At 47.2% G+C, this 22,608-nt stretch overlaps 1 protein-coding gene and 1 long non-coding RNA gene across 4 annotated transcripts in view; one reads left to right on the forward strand and one right to left on the reverse strand.

Moving 5' to 3' along the window:
* Window positions 1–1,473: 1,473 nt before the first annotated feature.
* Window positions 1,474–16,115, reverse strand: LOC122747055. Its single transcript, XR_006355604.1, has 3 exons — window positions 15,907–16,115; window positions 3,108–3,240; window positions 1,474–2,016 (listed from the first exon to the last, which is right to left on the reverse strand). It is a non-coding gene; the product is annotated as an uncharacterized LOC122747055 (long non-coding RNA).
* Window positions 16,116–16,203: 88 nt separating this feature from the next.
* Window positions 16,204–22,608, forward strand: part of BCL9L (BCL9 like) — a 36,883-nt gene continuing 30,478 nt past the window's right edge. For 2 of the 3 annotated variants that reach the window (XM_043993283.1, XM_043993285.1), the window contains exon 1: window positions 16,204–16,796. The gene's annotated coding sequence lies outside the window, so the exon portion shown is untranslated. Of the gene's footprint in view, window positions 16,797–17,242; window positions 17,302–22,608 lie in introns of those variants that run through there. The other variant, XM_043993284.1, reaches the window with a different exon arrangement.

Here is a 22,608-nt window from a genome sequence, read left to right on the forward strand (position 1 = left end):
GTGTAAATGATTTGCCCAGAGTCACACAGCAGTAAGTGTCTGAGGCCAGATTTGAACTCAGGAAGATGAGTCTTCCTAACTTTAAGCTTGGCACTCTATGCACTGTGCCGCCTAGCTACCCAACAAAAAATAGAGGAAAGACACTACCATTAAGGTAGTTCAGGAGAGACTTCTGATAGAAGGTAGGATTTTAGATGGGACTTGAAAAAGGCCAGGGAAGCCTGGAGAGGACAGTAAAATTCCAGGCATGGGTAACAACCAGAGAAAATGTCCAGAGTCTAGAGATGGAATGTCTTATTCAAGGAATAGCCAGGAGACCAATGTCACTGAATTGCAGAGTACATGATCGAGCCTGTAAGGGAGTAATACATAAGAAGACTGGAAAGGTAGATAGATCCAAGTTGTAAAGGACTTTGAATGCCAGACATAGACTTTTATATTTCTAGTATATAAGAATGTAAGAAGAACTGGAAGGGGTCTTATAGATCATTCAAGTCCAGTCTTTTCTTTTTCTTGACATCTACATGACTTCAATGACTTCTCTGAGGTCTGAAAAAGATTTCACCGAGGGAAGTAATCTCTATCATGCAGATCATAAGCATTGATAACAATTTCATTATTTTCTGTGGCTTAAAAAGGTTACCAGGGCATCTAGGTGGCTCGGTGGATAAAGCACCAAGTCAGGAGGACCTGAGTGCACATCTGACCTCAGACACTTACTAGCTGTACGACGCTGGACAAGTCACTTAACCCAGGTTGTCTCCCCCACCCCCCACCCCCATCCCCAAAAAGGTTATCAGCAGGTACTCAACATTCTAGTGCTAAGTGTGTCTGAATTTAGATAGGCTGGTCCTCAGGAATAATAGATTCCTAATATTGTGCAAGGGCCCATACTGGAAGCTTGTTCAATTTGGTAAAGTCTGCTAGAACTTCTGTTCCCTTGGTATCGCCTTCCAGAGTCCAGTATCACCTCCCTACCACAATGAGGCATTAAAAAGAAGACATCAGGGGAGAAGTATTCAATTTGATTCAGTTTTATTCATTAATTCGTGTGTGTGTGTGTGTGTGTGTGTGTGTGTGTATTTATTGCTTTATCTTTATTAGTTTGAGGGCAGTAATGAGTCATATTTGAATCCTGAAGAGCACCAAACACAGGTACTTGCACATACTAGGTCCAGCTGGAAAAGAGTCTGTTGAATTGAACTAGAAAGAGGAAAAGCAGGTTGTAGGCAGGGATTATCTCTCTTATTCTGACTTTACCTTGCTCTCCACTGTCTCTTCTTCTTCTTCTTCTTCTTCTTCTTCTTTGCAGGGCAATGGGGGTTAAGTGACTTGCCCAGGGTCACACAGCTAGTAAGTGTCAAGTGTCTGAGGCTGGATTTGAACTCAGGTACTCCTGAATCCAAGGCCAGTGCTTTATCCACTGCGTGCCACCTAGCTGCCCCTCTTTTTTTTTTTTTTAAGCAACTGGTTTTAAGTGACTTGCCCAGGGTCACACAGGTACTAAGCATCTGAAGCCACATTTGAACTCAGGTCCTCCTGATTCTAGGGCTGGTGCTCTATCCACTGCAACATCCAGCTTCTCTTCTCTATTGCCTTTCAACTAACTCCTTGTAAATCAGAGCCTCCAGGGGTAAGGCATACATGCTTAGCAGTGTAAATGATCTTCATCCTCTGGAAATTTCATAGATGTATATATAAACTGTTAGGGTTGAAAAGGATGTGAGAGAAAATGGAGGCCCAGAGAGATTAAATACCTTGCCCAAGTCACACAGTCCACCATCTTTCCTCTACCTCAGGGTGCCTCCCACAAATTAAAAGATTTTAGTTGATGTAGGCATTGCATGAGAATGTTGTCTGATCCTTAAACATCTCCCTATGAAATTCTTTATTGGGCAAGGCCAGTGTTTGGACTTCCATATTGGTCTTTTGGGGTTTCCTTCAGCTTCTATGTCCCAGCCTTGGAAGGAACTTCTTGAGCTACAGATGGTGGCTACACCTACAGCCTGTGGGATGCTGGAACGGAAAGAAAGAATCAGATTGGTCACTGGAGAAGGAGAATGTTGGGCATGGATTTAAAGAATAGGAAGGACATGACCCAAAATAGAAGACGAAAGAGGTCTTCAAGGAAGGAAGAGGCCTCTCTAAGGATTCCAGCCCTGAGTCTTATAATCACATTAGCTTTTGGGAAAGCCTATCTAGTGGGCCTTTGCATGTGTCCCCAGGACTTTCTTTTTTTTTTTTTGCAGGGCAATGGGGGTTAAGTGACTTGCCCAGGGTCACACAGCTAGTAAGTGTCAAGTGTCTGAGGCCGGATTTGAACTCAGGTCCTCCTGAATCCAGGGCTTGTGCTTTATCCACTGTGCCACCTAGCCACCCCCTCCCCAGGACTTTCTAATTCCACTAATTTTTTTCTTTTTCTTTCTTTCTTTATTCCTTCTTTTCTTTCTTTTTTGCAGGGCAATGGGGGGTTAAGTGATTTGCCCAGCGTCACACAGCTAGTAAGTGTCAAGTGTCTGAGGCCAGATTTGAACTCAGGTACTCCTGAATCCAAGGCTGGTGCTTTATCCACTGCACCACCTAGCTGCCCCTAATTTCACTAATTTCAAAACCAAACACCAAACAAAGCCAATAAGCCTCCTGCATTTTCTTGGACCCTTAGAGTGTTTGGGTTCAGAGATCTGCTGCACCTGATCCCTAATTACTTCTCCCCCTTCCCCCACCCTTCTAACACACTTCTCTTCTTCTGATGCTAGTGTAACTAGCTGTCTGCTTCTGGCACTGTCTACTTCTTTCTCTTCTCTACCATCTTCACATGCTCCAGACCACATGAGAATATTTTCTAGGATTTACTAATAATAGAAAAGAGAATATGCAAATTTAGAAGTAATACATTGGTGAAAGGTAATTGGAAGTGAGAATAAAAGAATTGTAACCAGTCCCAGACTAGTTGGTGCTTAATTTCTAAGTTAAACTACCTACTTAGAGTTCTCTAGGTTTAACTTGGGCTATCAATATTGTCTCTATGCTAGAGATGCTGCTCCCTTGTGGCCACCAGACAAGCAAGGTCCCAGAACATCCAAGCCCATTTTGTGAGATTCACCTACCTGAGGAAGTGGAGTCACTCATTCTACATTCCCCAGCTCACTCTCAACCAATCAGAAGGCTTCTGTACTGCAGGATGTTTCATCCATATTGCTACAGAAATATGTAGTTAATATATCTCTTCCTTCCATCCATCTAATCAAGAGAAAAGAAATGCAAATAGTGCAGACATAGAACTATCACCTCAAAAATCAGACTTGTTCAGTCAGACATATGAATCACACCCAAGGTTTACAAACCTAACCTTTTTCCTCATAGTCTGTGGGGAAGAGTCAGAGATAAAAGATAGTAAACTGTGGGACAGAGAAGAAGTTTGACTACTCTAGAGTATGGCATCTGAATTGGGGAAATGTGGGAGGTGAAGACAGGTCCATCTTGGGGGAGAACAGGGGAAGGAAGTAAATGAGTACATATACTAGCACTTCAAGAATCTATGTGAGGCTTTTGGATCTTTTTCCCAAAGAGATCATGAAAAAGGGAAAAGGACCCACATGTACAAAAATATTTATAGATTCTCTTTTTGCGGTGGCAAGGAATTAGAAATTGAGGGGTTGCTCATCAATTGGGGAATGGCTGAACAAGTAGTGGTATATGAATGTAATGGAATTCTATTGTGCTATAAGAAACAATGAGCAAGAGAAGTTCAGAGAAACTTGGAAGGACTTGCATGAACTAATGATGAGTGAGATGAGCAGAACCAGAAGAACATTATACACAGTATCATCAACATTGTGTGCTGATCAACTGTGATAGACTAGATTCTTCTCACCAATACAACGGTACAAGAAAGTCCCAAAGGACTCATGATGGAAAAGACTTTCCAAATCCAGAAAAAAAAAAAAAAAGAACTGTGGAATATGGATGCTGATTGAACCATACTATTTCTTTTGGTTTTGGTGCTATCGTTTTTCTTTTTTGAAGTTTTTCCTTTTTGTTCTGATTCTTCTCTTATAACATGACTAATGCAGAAATATGTTTAATGTTATTATATATATACATACATACATATATATATATATATATAAAAGCTATATCAGATTACCTGCTGTCTAGGGAAGGGGGGAGGGAGGGGAGGGAGAGAGAAAAATTTGAAATTGGAAATCTTATAAAAACAAATGTTGAAAACTATCTCTACGTGTAACTGGAAAATAATAAAATACTTTTATTTAAAAAAATAAACAATGTGGAATTATGGACCAGAAAAAAAAAGAATCTATGTGAGGGGGCCAGCTAGGTGGGGCAGTGAATAAAGTACCAGCCCTGGATTCAGGAGGACTTGAGTTCAAATCCAGCCCCAGACACTTGATACTAGCTGTGTGGCCCTGGGCAAGTCACTTAACCCTCATTGCCCTACAAAAAAGAAAGAAAGAAAGAAAGAAAGAAAGAAAGAAAGAAAGAAAGAAAGAAAGAAAGAAAGAAAGAAAGAAAGAAAGAAAGAAAGAAAGGAAGGAAGGAAGGAAGGAAGGAAGGAAGGAAGGAAGGAAGAAATAAAGAAAAAGAAAGAAAGAAAGAAAAGAAATGGAAAAGAAAAGAAATAGCATCTATGTGAGGTTAATCTAGGTAGGCTTCTAGGAAGAGGATGCCCCACTGTGGGTCATGTATATGTAACCCATGTATGAAAACTAGAGAATTTGCATAAGTCTTTCCTGATTGGTTGAGCAAATGATGATGTTACCCTGTGTGACTGGATGAAGGGTAGAGTCATCTGGAGTGCTTTGGAGAGGAGTAACATTTTTCCTTCTTATTTGGAGAGATGGCACATGAGGTTCCAGACTTTCTTCAGGGAGTCCCCATTGGAGAGAGAGAACATACTTTGGAAGGCAGATATGAAGGCAAAGCCAGCTTCTCAACATGTCTCTGATTTCGAGCTTGTCTCCCTAGAGACTGAAGGGAATTTCACTTGGGTTGAGATGGAAGCCTCTTTCTTGGTTGATCTAAGATAACACTCCCAATAGGAGAGCTCTCTCTCTCTCTCTCTCTCTCTCTCTCTCTCTCTCTCTCTCTCTCTCTCTGGTGTATTCTCGTCTGTAGCACTTCTCTGATTTCTGTTTGCTCTCTGCCGATTTATTTGCTATTTATTATTTGTGATGGTCTTTTGTGTAACTAGCATTTGGTGGGAAGAGGTAAAGCCTACAGATATAAACTTAGGGTAGCCTTCCATCTAGAAGGAATATAGACCAGGAAAGTGGCTTGGACCTAAGAAAAAAATCATTCCCCTAGACTAGCAATATTTAGTGGGGCAGATAGATATACTGTTTATCCCTTCTGTATTGCAGGGGTTAGGGGCACGGTGCCTCCCCACCACCGCCCCTGGTGATCTGGAAAACCCACATAAAATTTTTTGGCCCTCTCTTTGTATCAGAGAAGAAGTCTGAATTATTAGGGTATTAAAAGATAAAATATGTTGATATTATACAATACTATGCATATATTTTATGCATTTCTGAGTTTCTAAACTTTTTCTTTGTCTGCTGGCTTTCATGTGTCATCTCCAGCTTCTGCAAAACACCCCGCCAAATTTCCATTTATTTTCTTATGCCGACTGATGATATATTGAAATTGTAATGGGGAAAATTGCAATGTGGAAGGGATAACTGTCTGATACTCCTCTTAGTCAGAGGGAAACAGTATGGCCAGCCTTGTGGCTTCTTCTGTTTTCCTCCAGGCAGGAATCAAAGCTTCACTTGGAGAGAGCTAGGCAAAAATCCAAAGATTCTTGCCTTTCCACAAGCTACATTTTGAGGGCTTATTTAAAGATAGGGGTGTGTTAGTGAGTAATGACTGACATAGAAGAAGAAGAAGAAGAAGAAGAAGAAGAAGAAGAAGAAGAAGAAGAAGAAGAAGAAGAAGAAGAAGAAGAAGAAGAAGAAGAAGAAGAAGAAGAAGAAGAAGAAGAAGAGGAGGAGGAGGAGGAGGAGGAGGGGGAGGAGGGGGAGAAGGGGGAGAAGGGGAGGAGGAGAAGGGAGAAAAGGGGAAGGAGGAGGAGAGGGAGGGAGGGGAGGGAGAGGAGGGAAAGGAGGAGATAATTGATAAAACATTAAAATATTTGGAATTATACAAATAAAGTGGCTTAACTTTCCAAAACCTTTGACCCAGAGGTTTGGCTGCTAGGAATATACCCCAAGGAGATTATTAACAACAGAAAAGATTCCATAGACACCAAAATATTTCTAGCAGCACTCTTTGTGGTAGCAAAGAATTGAAAACAAAGTAGATGCCCATCCATTGGGAAATGGCTAAACAAATTGTGGCACATAAATGTGATGGAACATGACTGTGCTGTCAGAAATGATGAACTTGATGAATTCAGAAAAGCATGGGAATACTTTGATGAACTGATACAAGGTGAAGCAAGCAGAGTCAGGAAACCAATACATACAATGGCTACAACAATGTAAATGGAAGGAAAAACAACCACAAAACAATTGAAATTGAATATTTTGAAATAATAAAAAACAAACTTGGCTCCAAAGAAGAGATATGAGAAAATACCTCCTCACCTTGCAGAGGTGGAGGTTAATAAGTGTTCAACATTAGGTATAACCTGCTTTTTATCAGTTGATTGGTTTTTCTGGTTTCTTTTCTCTTTTAAAAACAATTCTTCAGGGGCAGCTAGGTGGCACAGTGGATAGAGCACTGGCCCTGGAGTCAGGAGTACCTGAGTTCAAATCCAGCCTCAGACACAATACTTCCTAGCTGTGTGACCCTGGGCAAGTCACTTAACCCCAATTGCTTCACTAAAAATAAATAACTAACTAAATAAATGAATAAATAAATAGATAAATAAATAAATACAAAACAATTCTTCAATTCTTTGTTATGAGATGACTTGGGGGCGGCTAGGTGGCACAGTGGATAAAGCACCTGCCCTGGATTCAGGAGTACCTGAGTTCAAATCCGGCCTCAGACACTTGACACTTACTAGCTGTGTGACCCTGGGCAAGTCACTTAACCCCCATTGCCCTTAAAAAAAAAAAAAGAGATGACTTTCTGGGAAGGGGAGGACTAATGGGGGAAGTACAGGCAATCTAAAAACAAAAAAGATATTTAATTTAAAAAGTAAACATTAAAAAGCCAGAAACAAAAAGTTCAGGAGGGTACACAAACCGGACAGTTTCTGTTATTTGTTAAATTTAACATACATTTAAAAATACATATAATAAATGTTCCTGGCATCATATACAGTCCTCTCTTTTGGGGAAATTTTTTTATATTGAAATGTTCATGGTTGTTAAGTTCAAAATATAAGAAAATAGAAAAGAAGCTCCTACTATGGAAATCAGCAACTGTCTGTAGTTGATGCAGCAGTCTTAGAGAGTTGTCTGGGGCATAAACTGGGTAAGTGACTTGCCCAGGAGCACATAGCCAGGATGCAACAGGGCAGGCTTTGAACCTCCATCAGTTTTTCCTGACTCCAAAACCAGCTCTGTATCCTCTTTGCCAGGCTGCCTCTCAGTGCAACTATCATTTCAAATGATTAAGAATTCTATTTGGGGCAGCTAGGTGGTGCAGTGGATAGAACACTGGCCCTGGATTCAGGAGGACCTGAGTTCAAATTCAGCCTCAGACACTTAACAATTACTAGCTGTGTGACCCTAGACAAGTCACTTAACCCCAATTGCTTCACCAAAAAAAAAAAAAAAGAATTATATTTGAGGGGGCAGCTAGGTGGTGCAGTGGGTAGAGCACTGGCCCTGGAGTCAGGGGGACCTGTGTTCAATCCAGACTCAGAAACTAACTAGCTATGTGACCCTGGACAAGTCACTTAACCCTGATTGCCTCCCCTCAAAAAATAATGACAATTGAGAGGAAACTGAGACTCAGAATGGAAAAGAAAGGCTCAGGAGGTCTCATACTACAGTAGAAAGCGCCCTTGTTACAAATCCTGGCTCCTGCAACTTACTATCTATGTGACCTTGGACAAGTTATTGAACATCCCTGTGCCTTTGTTTCTTCATCTGGATACGGAGGAAGTTAGACAAGGTGATCTCTGAGGTACATACATTTTACAGTTCTAAAACTAGGATTTGCCTTATACACAGAGCAGCAAGGAAACATAGAAAGAGTGCCTTTCTATTCATAGCAGAGACCTGACTTATAGAAATTTAAATTATTTTTGTTATAGAAAACACAGGTCATGCATCTAGTAAGCAGTAGAGCAAGACTTGAAATCAGGTACTTTCTGTCTGTCTGTAAGTTATTGAATTTTCCACTTCTTGTTGTTCCGTCATTTCAGTCAGTTCAACTCTTCACGATCCCATTTGGGCTTTTTGGGGCAAAGATACTGGAATGGTTGGGCATTTTCTTCTCCTGCTCATTTTGCAGATGAGGAAATTGAGGCAAATAGGGTTAAGTGACTCATCCAGGGTCTCACAGCTACTAAGTGTCTGAGGCCAGATTTGAACTCAGGAATATGAGTCTTCCTGACTTCAGGCCTGCTACTCTATCCGCTTCGCCATCTGGCTGCCCCTGTGTTTCCACTAGACTAATATAAAGGAAGACAGACATGGCCGTCCATGGGCAGAAGGAGAAGCATTGCTCAAAATAATTGAGGCAACACCATGAGAAAGTGTAGGGAGGAAGCACAAGGCAATTAATTTCAGTGGATTGAACAGAAGGGGGAAAGCCAGACAGATAAAGCCACCATTTTAGACAACCACTGGGAAAGAACCTCTAAAAGGCATTGTCATGGTTGTGTTGAGGAAATCACTTTGTAAACCTTAAAGCCTATTGAAATGGGGGATGCTGCTATTCAAGGGTGATTTATACAGTGATAAGTAGTGTGGCTTATTGGAGGAAGGAAGACCCTGGGTCAAATTTCACACTTGACACTATCTGTATAACTAACTGTAGGCTTAGTAACTTAACTTCTAAATGAAGTTGTTTCTTTGTGGAAGTTATCAAGGAGTAATTTGCTTTTCAGTAGTTAGTTTCCCATAAGGGCAGCTAGATGGCACAGGGGATAGAGTACCAAGCCTGGAGTCAGGAAAAACTGAGTTCAAATTGGACCTCAGACACTCATTTAGCTGTGTGACCCTGGGCAAGTCATTTACCCATCTTTGCCTCAGTTTTCCTGTCTGTAAAATGAGCTGGAGAAGGAAATGGCAAACCACTCCAGTATCTTTGTGGAAAAAAAAAAACAACCCAGATGAGGTTGTTGGACACAACTGAACAGCAACAATTTCCTATAATAATGAAATCTCCTGGACAATGACAATTTTTTAACAAATAAAGGTGCTCAGGGCCTTAATAGAGGCAGGCTTCATTCTGCTACTTGCAACCCACCTCCCAGTGTTGTGAGTGAAATGCCTTGTGCTTTATTATGTATTGTATAGAATAATATAACTATATAACATTATATATTATAAATACATAAATTATTTTTATCACCAGAACCTTGGCACAGTAGTTAGAGAGCCAGTCTCAAAACCAGGAAGAACTTGGTCCTTCTTATCTTATCAGTGTCTTATCTCAGACACTGGCAAGGTGACCCAGGGCACATCACTCAACCCCTCAGTGCTTTGGATATGGCATATTGAGCTGGAAAGCTGGTGGTCAGGGTGGGCCCTTACTCAACAATTCAACAATGTGCTAGGCTCTGGAGAAGATATAACCTTAATTTGAGACTCAGTTCTTGCTCTTAAGGAATTTGTAATCTGGTAGGAAGTGTCAAATGCAGATGGTGGTAACACACCACAATATAGGGTAAGGATAGGAGAGAGGTAGACATAAAGCGCAATTGTGATATGATACTTGAGGGGAAAGAAGGCTTTGTGGGGTTGGAAAAGAGACTCAAGGAAGGTTTCATGTAGAATAAGTCCAATTGCATGTGTCATTGAGAAGGTTCAAATTTCACAGAATCTCAGTGGTGGGGGTGATCTCAGAGGCTGTGGAATGCAGCCCTCTCAATTTTATAGAAGAGAAAGCTGAGGACCATGGAGGTCAGATGACTTATCCAAAGTTACACAGGTAGTAAGGATCAAAGGTATAATTCGAATCCAAGTCCTCTAGATCTAGACCCAGTCCTTATTCTCACTGTATCATGAATTGAGTCCTATATTTTTCTTGTTGTTCAGTTATTTCACTCATGTCTGATTCTTAATGGCCCCTATTTGGGGTTTTCTTGACAAAGATACTGGAGTGATTTGTCATTTCCTTCTCCAGCTCATTTTACAGATGAGGAAACTGAGGCAAACAGGGTTAAGTACCCTGACAAGCAGCTAGTTAACATCTGAGGATGGATTTGAGATCACCCTGACTCCTGAAAACCCCAAATAGGGTCACAAAGAGTTGGACATAACTGAAGAAAAAATGATTCAACAACAACAACTTCATGATTCCAAGTCTGGCACTCTATCCTCTATGACACCTAGCTTCTTGTATCCTTAACTGAGTCTAAATATGCTCGTCTGAAACAGCCACTCCTGGTTGTGTCCTCTGGGGCCAATCTAATTCTTCTATATGAAACAGTCTTCTGATCCTGGAAGACATAGCAAGACCTCCCTAAGTCTCTTCTCCAAACTAAACATCCCTGCTTCCTTTAATAGATCCTCACATACTGTGCTTAAGAGGCTTTTCATCATCTTGGTCATAGTCCTTCATAAAACGTGGCACCCAGAATGTCATGGGAAATGGCATTTGTTTGATGCTTTACGTGATAATTCTATACAACCTCCATTCAGGCAGGACCAACATCTCCTATTTCATCCATGTGTTCCGATAATGCCTAGACAGGTGTCAATACCAGGGTAAAGACCAGGCTCTGCTTGGAGTGTGTCTAAGGGTTTAGGAACTGCCCTTGGAAGTGGGAGTGGAGAGGCAGAAGAGAGGGTGGGTTGTCAGTTAAGATCTTCCTCCCTTAAGTCATCTTTGGACTCAATTCATTTCTATCTTTTAGTATCTTTAAGGCAGGGGTTCTTAACCTGGGGCATGGGAACTTTGGGAAAAAAAATCTATTTTCATAACTATTTCAATATAATTGGTTTCCTTTGGAATCCTATTTTATTTTATGCATTTAAAAAGCATTCTGAGAACGTGACCAGATTTCTCCAGACCAAAGGGATCCATGACACAAAAAAAGTTAAGAACACTTGGGTTAAGGTTCCAAAGGGCTCTATAGGCCTTATCTCCTTTGATCCCCACCACAATCCTGAGTGGTGAGGATCAAATATTATAATTAATATTTAAGTGCTATGATACAAATGAATTATTAATAATGATGATCCTCTTTTGGGAGGGAGCTTGGGTCTGGGGTTTCATCAGTGTACAGAGCTCCAGCTGGGGAGCCCCCTCTACCAATTTAGACTGGCATCTTCTCTACCACTTAGAATTTCAGGGTGATTCGATCAGCATCACAGTGTATGTCAGCGGCTGTACTTGAACTCAGTTCGTCCTGGCCCTGATGCCAATTCTCTCTTCACTACATGTTGCCTGCCCCCATTTTTACAGATGAGGAAAATGATGCTCAGGAAAGTTAAATACTTTGCCCAGAGTCACAGATCTAGAGCGTGGGAAAGCACTTCAGCCACCCCCTCCTCCCCCCAACACTGCAGGGTATTTTAGTCAGAGGAAGAAGTCTTAAGCAGAAAAGTTTCTGCCACTGAATCCCCAGATCCAAGTTTCCCCCTAGAGGAACTGCTGGGACAGCAGGCAGAAAGGAAGGCTCAGAATTTCTTCCTTCTCCGGCTTTTGAACAGCTTCCTCTGTTTAGCCTACCCCGCCCCGCCCCGCCCCCCCCCCCCAAGCCTTTCTCAACTGCAAGTCCAGATTCAGCCACCAGGGGGGCAAATGAGCACCCCCCAACCCCCCTTCCCAAAGAACACACCTGGTGGCCAAGATGGGCGGAGGCCTCACCTGGCTCCTAGGTACATCCTGAAGCAGCCCAGGTAACCCCTTTATGCCCGGGCTGGTGAGGGATTCCCAAATGAGGTGGGACTAAATTGATCTGAGGGTGGCAGAGAAGGGAAGGTAGAGAGAGAGCTGAGGATAGGCTTTGGAGGTGGGGAGAGGAAGTGTTTTGAGTGGTCTGGTCAAATTGTTTGAGGGTAGGCAGCCAGGGGATGTGGGTATTTGCTGATCATGCCTTCTCTGGAACGAAGAAGGGAGCTAGAACCCTTAAGAGGTTTGAACATGTATGGGGAACAAGGGGAGGCTAAGATCTCCTTGGTTAGGAGTGGGGAGGATGCTAAATAGCGAGCAACAAAACCCAGGCTTCCTGGCTCTGAGAGCAATCTTTGCAACAACTAGTGGTATATTGCAGGGGAGGTACTCAGAGAAAGGGAGGGATGATTGACATTGAGGAGTGAGGGAGATAAGGCAGGACTAGGGAGGGTGGCCAGAAGAGATGAGTGGTGGACACTGCTTCATTCCCCTCCACAGATCCTCTGTGTTAGGGAGCATTTCTCAGGAATTCAAGCCAGGATACTGCCCCCCCCCCATCAGAGTCCAGGAAATAAGGTGTTAAAAAGAGTGAAGGGAGGTGGTCTGGGAGTTGGGATGCCTCTAGTCTCTTTCCACCAGAACTGCTCGGGAATCCACCAGGCTAGTATGGAATGAGTTAAGTCTGCCTGCAATCTGTAAGACTGATGCCGATGGGGGGGGGGGGGGAGAAGAGGGAGGTTGGGGGTGGAGAGAGAAGGGGAAGCCAGAGCCTCCTGGATTGCTGGGAGACAGCTTCAGGGCCCCCTTCCCTAAAGGGCTGGCTGCCCCTTCCTCCCAGTCCCCACAGGAGCCCTGCCTTCCCTTGAGGTCCCCTCTCTCTCCCTCCCAGCAGCTCAGGCTCCCCCTGGCTTTGTGTCCCCACGAGGGTGGGCTGCAGGATTTCCAGCCCAGCCCTGGCTGCCTGTTCAGTTTTTCCAAACCCTCCAGTTGGGGAAGGCAGAAGCCCTGTCAGGATAAGAGTCCCTTCCCCCCTACTCAGCAACCCCCCCACCTCCCACTTCCTGCCCCCAACACCTCCCCCTACTTCATTCCCATCCCTCCCCTCTAGCGCTTCCCCCTACCATGCTTGCTCTAATTGGAGGGGGTCAGCTAGGCTGGCAGAAGAATTCTGGAGAGGGGTTAGTAAACCTTGATTCAGTAGACAGCTCTTAGTTCAATACCTGGCATGGTGCCTAACCTCTCTTTCCAGCCTGGCACCCTGGTGTGTGTGTGTGTGTGTGTGTGTGTGTGTGTGTGTGTGTGTGTGTGTATGTGTAAGGGCATAGCTTGTAGTGGTATCCCCTCAGGATAAGGCGGTGGGCAAAGGACTTCAGTTCCCTGGGGATAAAGGGATTTGAAGGGGGGCAGAATGAAGAGTAGGAGCTGGCCCTGGGGCGGGCACCAAGCTGGGGCAAAGGGTAATGAGTGTTGGCTCGGTTCTATCCTGTTGGTCTATTATATAATAATCACCATCTATCAGGAAGCTAGGCAGCAGGAGGTAGTGGCAAAGCTAGGACACCTGGGTCCTCTGCTTCTCCAGAGCCCAGGAAGATTTCTACACATTGGAGTTCTTCCAAGGAAGGGGTGTCATAATACTGATGTGAGCAGGGAAAGGAGATATTGAGGGGGGAGCCTGAGGAACGGTGGGCAGTCTAGCTGCCACGCTAAGAAACTGGCAAACTGGCCCCCCCTTTCACTCTGACTGACAGCACCCTGAGCCAATCATAGGAGTTATCACAGGGCTTGAATTTAACCCTTTTCTGAGTCCCTGGCTCTGTGATTTTAAGAGATTGAAGTCCCTCCTGGGGAATGGGTCATCAGGGTGAGACCCTCCCATTCCTTCCATCTGTGTGCATAGGGCCCAGAGGGGGACTGCCTAGAGGAGAACACAGGTGTTGCAGCCCAGAAAATAGGGACACAGGGTTCAAAGGAGCTGCTACTCTGGTGAGTCCCATCAGAAAACTAATGAAAACTCAATGTGTGTTTGTGTGTGTGTGTGTGTGTGTGTGTGTTGTCTCATGTTGTGTGTTCCACAACCATGGGACAGGAAAGGACTTTAGGCTGTGATGTCACACATGCACCGAGATATGCAGAAACAGGATATTAAACACTGACACAGATACACAGTGACACAGTTAGATACACAATGACACATTCAAACACACTAGCATCCATGAAAACACAACCCGTGTTAGCCAGTAGAGGGGGTTATGCCATTCCAGGAATGGGCACTCGTAGACATGCCCCCCCCATCTTTCCATTTCTCAATCAATCTCTCTGTCTCTCTGTCTCCCTCCTCTTCTCTTTTCTTTTCTCTCATCTTTTCCCCTCTTGCTCCCTCACCCAATCTCCCCTTAGTCTTCTCTCTCGGCCCACCTATGCATTCTCCTTACTCCATGAGATTTGTTCTGTATCCCAACCTGGAACGCAGAGTACTAAGGGAATGAGTCACGGCCGCACCCCAGGGAACAGGCAAATGGTTTCATGGACCATGCCAAGGACTCCTATAACATTTACATCTAGCCTTGTACCACATCGTATGATGAACAAACTCATGTAAGTCTCACTGTGCATTAATAAGGGCCCCTTTTATATACATTAACCCCACATTTATGTTCTGTGGAACATGGGATATGGTAGAACCAACTGTGGGATTGGAGATGGTGAACTTCCCTAGATGCTGGAACCCAGAAATCTTACCTAGTCCTCAGCATTCTCTGGACTCCCTACTTCCTATCAGAGATCAGCTTCTTTCTATTCCCAGCTTCAGTCTCTCTCCCAGGTAGGGACTGAAAACGGTCAAACCCTTCCCTGTCCTGTACCCACCAGCTGACATATTCTATCAATATATATTGAACAGCTAGTTTGTGCCCAGCACTATGTCACTGAAGGAAGTGAAAGAGAGGCAATTAAAAATGTGAGCCATCTTTACTGCCCTCAAGGGCAGTAGGTAAGGAGACAAGGTTAAGACACTTGAAAGGATGATACAAAATATTATGAAATCAAGTGTGAAATTGAGTGGTACTGACTTTTGGAGTTGCTAGGATTTACAAGAGGGAGATCAGGGGGTAGCTAGGTGGCACAGTAGATAAAGTACCAACCCTGGATTCGGGAGGATCTGAGTTCAAATCCAGCCTCAGACGCTTGCCGATTACTAGTTGTGTGACCTTGAACAAGTCACTTAACCCTCTTTGTCCCACCAAAAACAAACCAAAAAAAAAAAAGGTAAAAGAGGGAGATCAGTTAGAACTGCCAAAGTCTGGGAAAGCTTTACGGGGAGGTAGACCTTGACGTGGGCCTTGAAAGAGGCTGGGGGTTGGGAGGTGGGAGGGAGTCAAGGAAGATGAGCAAAGTCAGGAGTGAGCATGATGTGCTGAAGATAGTGAACTACTAGACAGATTAACACTCTGGGCGTAGGGCAGATTGGATAATTTCTGGAAATAAGGTTGGATAAGTAGTGATGCTCATGGTGGTAGTGGGAAACCCACCTCCTTGGACAGAGAATTGAGTCCATGTGACCTCAGCAGAATCTTCTCTGCTAACTATAACCCCTAGGTGAATCCTTTGCTAGGATCTCGCTCCCTGGGGATTACTGCCCCCTTCTTGGCTTCAAAGCAAGTTAAGGGATGTTGCTTTTTGGAGAATAGATTAGGGAGGGGTCTAAAATCAAAGCCCTCCTTCAATTCTAGCATAGTTCAGGGTATGGTTAGTGTTTTCTCTCTTCCCCACCTTCCATCCTTTTCAGCTCAGCCCTGTGGAGGAAGGGGGAGGGGGAAGGGATGAGAAGAGGAGGAGAGGGAGGAGAAAAGCCCCCCACTCCACCCCCCCCTTCTCCCTCCCAATCTCTTCCCAGCCAGCTGCCATCCACCTTGGGCGCCTTACCGAGTCAGACCACTGGGAGGCTTGGGGGAGCCGGCCTGGGCGAGAAGGCGAGCGAGATGGTGGAGCTCTTATTTTGACAGGGGCCTCTCCGGGCTCTGGTATGAAGGCAGAAGGAGGCAGCCAGAGCCCCGATGCTTATTCAGGCTGGGGAGAGGAGCGGAGCGGAGAGGAGAGGGACCGGGGAAGAAGGAGGAGGAGAAGAAGAAGGGGAGGAGGTGGAGGAGGAGGAGGAGGAGGAAGAGGAGGAGGAGGAGGTGGTGGAGGAGGAGGAGGAGGAAGAGGAGGAAGAAGCGGTGGTGGAGGAGGAAGAGGAGGAGGCGGAGAGAGTCAGAGGAGGGAGCCGGACATGCCCAAGACCCGGTCCCGCTGGACCCCCGCCGGACGCCCGGACGCCAGGGTCCCCTCGCTGGCTCACTACTGGAAAGCTGTGACCGGGACTTTCGGCGTTTGACCAACACTGCGCGTCCAGAACACCAGCTTCCCCAGCCCGCCGGGAGCACAGCCATCCCCGCGGGTCTCGGAAGAAAGTGAAAGGAGGACAAGCAGAGCCCGGGCGCCGAGCTTTGGGGCCGGAGACTCCCCACCACCGCACCTCTGCCCCGTCCCAGGCCCCTCCGGTGCCCCGTGCCCACGACCATGCCCCGGTGCTCGGAGGCAAGAAGCCAGGCTCGGTGCGCCCCCCGGAACCTCCCTTCGGGGCCCGGCCGGTGTTGAGATCCAGGCGCCCAGGATCAAAAAAGGACCAACACCCACCCACCCCCTATTCCGACTGGTTTATACCACCGTACCCCAAATCCAAAAAACGAGAGAAAAAAGCCACCACCCCAAGACCTGATCATGGACTCTACCCTCGGCCTGGCGTGAAGATTTCCCCCGACCCCAGGATCCAGGTAAGAGAGGGACCAGACAAGCCGGATCACTAGTTTGAACGAGGTCCAGAGAGAGACACACACAGAGGGGCAATGACTGTTGTCTTGCACCCTAGTGGTTGCCCTCCAGTCTATTACCCCAGATGGAGGTACTATGCTACCACTCTCCCTGGTCCCCCACTAGGCCAGTTGGCAGCTTCGTGGTGTGGCATGGGGTGGGGGAGTTTGGGAAGGAGGTGGGGGTTGCAACCTTAACACAGAGAACAAGGCCGGCCTGGGGCCAGCCCGAGGGCTGGCTAACCCTGCCCTGGGGGCTTCTGGGAGATGTAGTCTTTTTCCCACCCCCCCACCCCCACCCCCGGCGCACACATACTTCACTATACCCTTGGTCTCTATACCCCATACCCCTACATCACATGACTAGAGAATCTCTTTGGGAAAATGGATTTGACTTGTGGACTGCCGGGGTCCATCCTCAACCCGTGGGCCCTGCCCAACATCTGCAACCTGTGGTGTAGAAGAAGAGGTATGTAACCTCTAGTTGCCCACCCCTCATAATTTGCACTCTTGTCCTGCCTGGCAGAAGTGTGAAACAGTTGTCCAGGTTGGTGCACTACGAGGTTCTTATTACCCTATCCTTGCCTGCCCCATTATTACAAGGGATGTACCTACTGCCCTCCCCTTACCTTCCTTGGGAGTTTGGGCATTGAATGATGGATTGGATAGGTTTGGGGCACAGGACAGACTTGGTCATGGTGCCTGACGTTGAGCATTCATAGGCATTGCCTATTCTGGGACACTTGGAATGGTCAATTCTTAAGGAAATTTCTTTTTCCTTTCCATCTTGTCTTGGGGAGTAGGAGGATGCAAATTCTAGGGAGCAGGAGCTCTCCTTGGGAGTCTAGAAGGTGTCTGTCTATCCAACTCCCTTCCTTTGGGGGCTCTCTGATGCCCCCACCGGTCCCTTGCTTCTGTCTTGTCAATCTAAGACTGATTCTGAGGTGAAAGATTTCAGATTGGCAGGGAAAGATATTGGGGAGGGGGGAGGAATTTGGAGCATAGAATTGTGCCCTCAGAAGGGAGCTCAGAGATATTTCTTCTTATCCTCTGACTTTTGCCTCCTCTATCTCTGGGCTTCTTGCTTTACTTAGAAAGGCTCTCGTTTTCTTTTATCACAGGCAGTTTGTTCAGTTATCACTGCCAGAGGGAGGTCAGAGATCCCTGGGCTGGCTGGGCCAGGGCTCGCTTTGCTTTCCCTCTGACTCAATCAGGAGACCCCTAGGAAGTGGCCTCTGTTTTCCTGGACTGAGCTGCCTCTCATGTTGCTGATCAGTGCCCCCTAACTACACTTAACCAGTGTTTCTGAGGGTAATGCTGGTGCCCAGGATTCAGTGCTTTTACCACCCTGTGTCTAGGGAAAGGGATGCTCTAGACTCTTTGCTCCTGGTATTAGGGGTAAGGTGGTAGAGTTCTCTCTTGGTGGTAGGACTGAATGAATTTTCTGTCGTGTAGTTGGTGTGGTGGTGGTGATAAGGATAGGAGTAGGTAGGCTGGGGAAAGGTGGAGAAGGGATAGAGTGCCTTGGGTCCTAGGAAGGAGGTATTCACTCTCCTATGGGGTCCTACCCCCTGGCCTCAGGTGTTCCTGGATGATTAAAGTGGGCAGCCTGGCCATCCTTGCCTAAGCTGGCCTCCACAACTTGAATGTGAGATTGCTCTTGGTTTGGGGGTGGGGGAGGAGACAGCACAGGGAGTTCTGGGGAAATAGTAGAGGAGGACTAGGGATGCTCAGAGATCTGAAGTGACTTCTGGACTTGGGGATTGATAATGCCACAGCTGCTGTCTGGTGATCTCGGGGCCAGGAAGAAGCATCTGATTGATAATGGGGGAACAAGGGTGGGGGATAGGGTCAGGACATCTAGGGTTTGTGATTTTGAAGGGAAATCTAGTGATAAGAAGGAATATGGTGACTAGGGTGAGGTCTAGGCTCACCTGAGGATCTGGCCGTGGCTCTTTCCTGGTTCCAGTTCCCATTGACTCCTGAGCCCCGACAGCCATAGGGACTCCAGGGCTAAGGGAGCTGAAATTGAAGTTCTAGTGTGGTTGGGATGGGGAATAGGGGTTCCCCTCCTCCTGAAGCTTCAGAGCCTATGTCAGAACTGGGCATTATGCCCCTGAGTCTGGGCCTGGAGGGTGGTGGTGATGGCAGGAGCAAAGGCCAGGACGCCTGGCACCTGCTTTAGATTAAAGGAGACGCCACGTAAAGGGGGGCTGCCTGCCAGCAGGCGGAGTGGCTGGGATGGAGCTGCATGGAGACTGTGGGAGGGAGGGAGGAAGGGGCAAGGCCAGGATTTGGGGAGACTGCATAATCTATAGGCCCAGGGGCTCATGCGGGATGAAGGGGGGCGTCGTATCAGAGACTGAAGAAGCCATAACCTCTTATGTCCCAGTTGGCTTTGGGGAGAGCAGAAAGGAAGCTGGGAAATCACAGATATTAGAGGGCCTGGTTGGTGCCATTGAAGCATGGTGGGGAAGTTCAGAATAGGTGGAGGGAAAGGCATGGGGCATTGGCAGAGGGGCAGTGAGGGGAACTATGAAAAAGGTACCAAGGTATTTGGTGGGGGGGGGGGTAGTAGAGCCTGGGATATGCTGAGCACTTCCTTCTTGCTCCAGGTGGGAAAGAACCTTCTCTGTAGTCCCAGCCTCCTGCTCATCCAGCGCGCTGGGGGATGGTTTGCTGACTGTTTGGCAAGGTTCAGCGTATGTCTGTGTGTCTGTGTTGGGGGAGGGTTGTGGGGGGGCATATCTACTTTTGCCAACCCAAGTACCTCTGCTAGTACCAGCTGTGATGTGTATGCTCTAGGTAACAGGAGGCAGGGCACCAAAGGTGACTCAGGAGTCACTTCCCTCCTCTCTCTGCCACAAGCCCAGTACCTTGGCCTGACTGCTGACCCCATGAGGGTGGGGGGGTGGAAGTGGGGGATGGCACCGTGGGAAAGCGGGAAGCCGTGGGAGCTGGGCTGGTGAGGGCCGGGCGCCCCAGGCAGGGGAGCCTCCGCCAGGCTCTGCTCTCCTTGGGGTGGGGCTGGGTTGTTTCTGAGACTGGCCCAACCTGTTGAACACTTGCCTTCTCTGGCCCTGGCACCTGTCTCCCCCAACCAAACCCCCGCCCCCCCCCCCATCCCTCTAGCCACCATCCCTGACTGATGGCTGCTCATGTCCAGGTCAGAGATCGCTGCTTCTTGGTTGTGAGAAAAGTTGCTTCCGAGCCTGGGGGTGGGGGAATAAAAGAGGTGGGTCTCCCTTTGATCCGGTGAGGCTGCACTAAAGGAGTTCACTTTGTTGAGCCCACTTCTCTTGCTTGGCACCCTCCCTGCTGGCCCTCAACTCACCCCCCTGGAGCTGGACCATTTAAGAAGATTGGGGAACAAGGGAAGGAGCTAGGGGGTGAGGAGTAAGGGGGAAGGTGATGGAGATGAGGGTTCCTGAAGTGCTGAGCTGTCTGACTAGCCGCCCTGTAGCTACTGGGTGCCAGGCCCTGCCTGGAGTAACAGCCTGGAATTTCCTTTGCCGAGTGCCCGTAGCCCCGCCCCCAGCCTGGCCTGACTGACCTCCCCTCCCTTCCTCAGACTGCCTTTCCTTGGAGGTTGGAGGGAGGGTGGGGGGGAAGTTGGGATGGACTGGAGCTGGGGAGGGGGTGGGGAGAAAGAAGAGGCTCAGTCTGTGGGAGGGGAACCTTTCCAAGGACTGAGCAGCAGCTGCCCAAGACTGTCATATCCCCAAGGGGAGGGGAGGCCCAGGTCCTGGGTTCCTCAGATATCTTCTTTCAGATGCTGGTGAAGCCTCTTTCCCTTCCATCATGTCGTCTGCCTGGGAGGGAGTAGTAGGCCAGGGATCCTCTCTCTATTGGGTCCGAGATTCCTGTGCAATCTGGAGTCATTCAGGGAAGGCCACAAAGGGGGTGGTGACAGGAGATGACAGTATTGGGGAGACATACTTAGACGCCCACAAAATGAGAGCACAACCTAAAATGCTTGGCAGAGACTGCCAGGACAGAGCAGAGGACCAACAAGTTTTATTCCCTTCAGTTCCTTCCTCTGAGTTGTGGCTCCTAGGGGCCCAACCTTCCCCCACTCTCACTTTTCCTGTCTCCAGGCCTCTTTGCTCCTTTTGATTTTTCCTCTCCCTGCCTGGCCCCTCCCTGCCTGGCCCCTTGCCTACTGCCCCACCTACCCCAGGCACAGCCTTTAACCTTGGCTCTCCAGGGGGCTGGCACCCCCTCTCCTAATGCCACCCCCTCAATCCATTCTCCTTCCAAGCTGCCTGGTGATGGGGATGGGCTTAGACTAGCCTCTTACCGCTCTTCACGATGCCCCCTGCCTTCAATCCTTCCCTCCCCAGCCCCCTTCCCTAGCTGGGAATAGCCCCGAATCCAAGATTTCGAAACCCAGATTGTTTTGAAATCTGTGAGTACTTCTCCTCCCCCCTCCCCCCTCCCCCCCATGTCCCACCCCACCCCCCAGTGGGGCTGCAGGAGCATTGTCCTCCAATCTGACTTCACCGCTGTGGATTGCAAGGTTGTGTGTGTGTGTGTGTGTGTGTGTGTGTGTGCATGTGGCTGCTTGTATACAACTTTTGAGTGTGAATACATTTCAATATGAGTGTATCTTTGGTATGTTTGTGTAACTGAGAGGCTTCTTTGTGTATTTTTGTTGAGTGCGTATTTGGGAGGGGGAAGGGAGCAGTGGAGTTCTTGGTTGTATGTAGGGGGATGGCTGTCTGTTGGAGGGTGACTGAGCTCATGTCTCTCGTGTGTGTATCTCTTTGGGGGGGGGATTACTTTGTATGTATACATAGGTGTGTGTGTGTGTGTAGTGCGGGCATGTGTTGGGGGACGAAAAGCCCATGTCTGGAGTGTGTGTGCTGGGGTAGGTGAGTGCATTTCTTAGAGTGGAGGGTGTGTCTGTGGATGATATGTCTGGGGGGAGGGAGATTGGGGACTATTTTCTCACATGTCTCCCTGGAACTCTGAGGGACCAGAGGATTCTTGTTTGGACAGAAAGGTTCCCAGACTGGGGCTGAGGTGACTGACTGCTCAGGCTGTGGTCCCTAGTGGGAGGAGGTGAAGTTTGGGGATGAACTGTTCCCAAGCTGGGCATTCTTGGTGATGATAGCGCCTGTTCCTTGGGGAGTGCCCACCCTCTTATGGTTTCTCAAGCCCCATAACTCTATCACCTTTCCTGGAGGCCCTCTCTTGACTGTCCTGTGATTTAGAAATGTCAACTTACTACAGCTTCTGGGCCTCAGTCACATCCCCTGATGGAGAGGGGTGGGGGAAAAAGGCAGGGGGCAATTAGAGAACTACAAGGTTGCCTGCAAGTTCAGGGATTGGATACCTTTACTAAATTCCGAACAGCTTTAGAATGCGGGACTGTAACAGACTCAGCTCCATAAACTGATGGCAGAATCAGGGCCTAAAGAGAGTAAGTGACTTGGCCAAGGTCACAGAGAAAAAATAGGGCAAAGTGCTAGGCAATTCTGTTTCCCAGACTGGGTAGCAAGAGGGATCCTGAAATATTGAGGGAAATATACCTTTTTGTGTGTGTGGCAGGGACCTGTCTGGTGTTTTTAAATAATCAAAGAAAATGGTAAATTTCAGTTGCATATTTTTTCCTCATCCAAGTTCACAGACCACACCCCCTCCCCCCAACTCCCCTCATTAAGAACTGCCTTAGGGCTACCTAGCCAGTGTGTGTGTGTTGGGGGGGGGGTGTTGGGGGGGCAGCGGGGAGGAAGGAGGCAGTCTCCCTATGAAAGATTTCCGGGAATTCTAG

Source organism: Dromiciops gliroides, chromosome 3, assembly GCF_019393635.1.
Source record: "Dromiciops gliroides isolate mDroGli1 chromosome 3, mDroGli1.pri, whole genome shotgun sequence".
NCBI classification, from domain to species: Eukaryota; Metazoa; Chordata; class Mammalia; order Microbiotheria; family Microbiotheriidae; genus Dromiciops; species Dromiciops gliroides.